Source organism: Macadamia integrifolia, unplaced genomic scaffold (assembly GCF_013358625.1).
Source record: "Macadamia integrifolia cultivar HAES 741 unplaced genomic scaffold, SCU_Mint_v3 scaffold909, whole genome shotgun sequence".
Classification (NCBI taxonomy): Eukaryota; Viridiplantae; Streptophyta; class Magnoliopsida; order Proteales; family Proteaceae; genus Macadamia; species Macadamia integrifolia.
The window spans coordinates 102,077-105,881 of record NW_024870579.1 but is presented as its reverse complement, the minus strand read 5'-3'; positions in this window follow the sequence as shown (position 1 = coordinate 105,881).

The following is a 3,805-nucleotide window of genomic DNA, read 5'->3' as shown; positions in this document are numbered from 1 at the left end:
CTTGTAACCATCAGTCCCAGATAGTCCAGATTGGCTTGAAAGACCCAACCTGGAGACCATATTTCCCTGAACTGGCACATGCGAAGCCCAGCTAAGGAAGAATCAGGATCAAAGTACTAAGCTTTTTTCCAGGATTGGAAGAGCAGTGAATTCCTTTCCACAATTGGCAGCCCCAAGTAAGTCCTCAACTTCAAAGTAGGTAGGAGATATTATCGATTGCATTTTTCAACTCCATCATAACTGAGCAAGATGATGGCAGTACATACTCCGGGTGACAAAATGTGGTCGTTCTTTTCTTTGCCCTTCTGCCGTTGGCACAGGCCCCGGCCAAAGAGGGGCATTCTGTAGACACCAAATTATGTCACCCTCCTCTAGTTATGATGAAATATGGATCTTGGACGTGACTTTCGACTTTCGACAGATAGAGATGCTGATGGAAACATTCCCCTACCCAAAACCCTATAAATCCCCACATGGGAGAGAGGAAGCTCTAATTTTAACTTTTCATATATGAAGGAATCTAGTTAAGATGACCATACAGATAAATAGTGCTTAGAAATACGATTCCTATGATATATGATATGCTAAAATTGGATCGACAGATCTCTAGCAGTCCTCCCCAGACAATCATGACTTCCCGCACATATGCCGCGCACACTGACAGTTTCGCTAGAAACCTGGAAAAATTCCTCACCTGACCCAAACACCCTAAAATTCATCCCCTAACCACCCAGATAACCCCGAAACACTCCCGGGTCTGAAACCCTAGAAATCCCCGCGTGGGAGGAAAGGGGTCCAATTTTAAATTTTAATATAAGAAGGAATCCAATCAAGATGATAATACAAATGGATAGTGCTCAGAAAAACGATTCCAATGATATATGGTACGCCAAAATCAGACCGACGAATCTTTGGCAATCATTCCTGAATTTTTTTCGTGCGCATGCAGCACACACCGGCCACCCAGCCAAACCAGCCAGCCAGCCCAACCAAGCCCAGCCTGGGCGCACACCTGGGTGCACACCTGTGCACGAGCCTGCCGCACATTGTGAGCGGCCCTACCGCACGCTGTGTGTTGGTCTGCTGCACGTTGTGCACGGGCCTGCCACACGCTGTGCTCAAGCTTGCCACACGCTGTTCGAGGGTCTGCTGCACGCTGTGCGCGGTCCTACCCCACGCTGTGCACGAACCTGTTGCACGTTGTGCGAGGCCCCGCTGCACACTATGGCCGATCGCACAGTGTGCAGGCCCCAGCCGCACATCATGCACATTGTGCCCACACACTATGCACCCCTGGCTCGCACACCTTGCACATGGCCCGTACACCATGCACACTGTGCCCGCACACCATGCACACATGGCCCGCACACCTTGCACATGGCCCGCACACCATGAACATTGCCTGCACACCCATGCATTCGTGCACCCGTGACATCACCCGCACCCCCAACAAAACCTTCTCTCTCCTCTTGCTTTTTCAAAAACTACCTTTTTTGACAAAACCTTCTCTCTCCTCTCACATTTCCAAAAATTACCTTTTCTGGTAAAGCTTTCTCTCTCCTCCTGCTTTTCTGAAAATTACCTTTTCTGGGAAAACTCTCTCCTCTCACTTTTTTGAAAATTACCTTTTTCAGCAAAAATTTCTCTCTCCTCACTTTTTTGAAAACTACCTTTTCCAAACTTTCTTTCTCCTCCCGCTTTTTCAAAAATTGCCTTTTTTAGTAAAAATTTCTCTCTCCTCACTTTTTTGAAAACTACCTTTTCTAAACTTTCTCTCTCCTCTCGCTTTTTTGAAAATCAACTTTTTTCAAGATAAAATTTCTCTCTCCTCCCATTTTTTTTTTCTAAAAACCCCCTTTTACCCACTAGACAAAAGCCCTCCCCACCCATTTTTCCTTCAGCCCCCCTTTTACCCATTAGAAAAAAATCCTATCTCTTCACTTTAGGCAAGAGCCCCCCTTTCATCCACTGGATAAAGGGATTCCCCCTCTCCTACTTGGTTGAAAAAATACTATAAATACCCCCCTCTCCCTTAGAAAAAAGACACCAACAAACACCTGAATCCCCTTTTAGAGTGAAATTTTCCTCCCCTCCCCCCTCTTGATTTTCTTATGATCTTCGGAGCGATCTTCGTCAAGATTTGAAAACTCATTCGGATCTTCGAAGTGTTCTTCGGGATCTTGAAGATCTTCAATCCAAATTCTTAGTGAGATCCAGTTTTTAGCCAAAAATAGTATGCTCTTATGCCACCTCCCTTGAGTGTTCTTGAGTGTTCTTGAGTGTACTTGAGCGTTCTTGAGCATCCTTGAGATAGAAATCCCCCTTTTTTGAGGTTCTTTGGGTCTACTAAGAGATCTTTATTAAGATCTAAAACTCTGTTCGGATCTTCAAAGTGTTCTTCGGGACTTTAGAGTTCTTCAATCTATTTTTAGGTCAGCCTGTTTCTTTTTCAAAATAGCCTTTCCTAGCCAAACCTCTGTCCGTGTGTCCCTAGAATCTTTCCAGGAATAGCCATTCCTAGCAGAAGCTCTATCAAAGTGCCACCTTATCCCAAGCCTAGAAATAGCCATTCCTAGTGGAAGCTCTACAGGAGTGCCACCTCATCCTAAGCCCAGAAATAGCCTTTCCTAGCCAAACCTCAATCTGAGTGTCCTTAGAATCTTTCCAGAAATAGCCATTCCCAACGGAAGCTCTGCCAAAGTGCCACCTCAGCCTAGCCCTCCCTTAACCTATCCCTAGCGAAAGCTCTACCAGAGTGCCACCTCATCCCAAGCCCAAAAATAGCCTCCCCTACCAGAAGCTCTATCCAAATCCAAAGCCAGAAATAGCCTTCCCTCACCGAAGCTCTGTCCGAATCCAAATCCAAAAGCTATCATTCCTAGCCAAAACTCTGTCTAGATACCATCACAATCAGCATCTCTCAAGAAAGGAAGTTGGAGGTCAAGACCATCTTCCCCTGAGCCAGGAGAATCCAAAAAATAGTCTGAGCCGGTACCAATTAGGGGTCCACCCCTCTTGACCTGAAACAGGGGTCAAATTCAGGTATGATCTCTCTCCTCATTCAAGCATAATGTAGACATCTAATAAGCCTTGTTTTAGTGTATATAATAGTTTGAATTCAATTAATGTATCTATGCATGATAACTTAGCCATATATATGGAATAGTAATAATTATGGAAAATGTTCGTTCTCAAGCATCTAGCAAGAAGACCGGTTGAACTAAGTAGATTTGGTGCTTAACACCTTCCCAACTCTGTAACCTGACACTTATCCCAAATCTCTGGACTAGACCAAATTTTGGGCCCTTTTCTCAAGAATCGGGCCCACCCCCGGGTCCTAGGCCCATAACCCTAGGTGGCGACTCCAAACCCCATTTGTATGATCCTGATCCCTGAATTGGACCATCATCAAAACCCCCATCTCAAATGATGAATTTCACACCCTTGGAAAATAGGCCTCCACGTATCTCCATGTGGGGATACGGCGGTGTGAGGCCCACAAGCGAAGCGCACACGACTCGAGCCACCTCCCCCTCCACATGAAGGTGATGGGAGAGAGAGGAGAGAGGGTAGGAATCCATCTTTGGCCGCTACCCTCACAACACCCGATTGTAAACCCAGTGAGGGATGGACTATGTTTATTTATGGAATGTTTATTATTATTAAATTACTCACATTCTTAGAATTATATGTTTAATTGTAATTGCTCAAATGCGATGAGATATGTTACATTTGTCGTTTTACAATCATGATATGAACTATATGGAGATGTATGATGGGATCCAGAGTGTCCGAGGTGGGACCA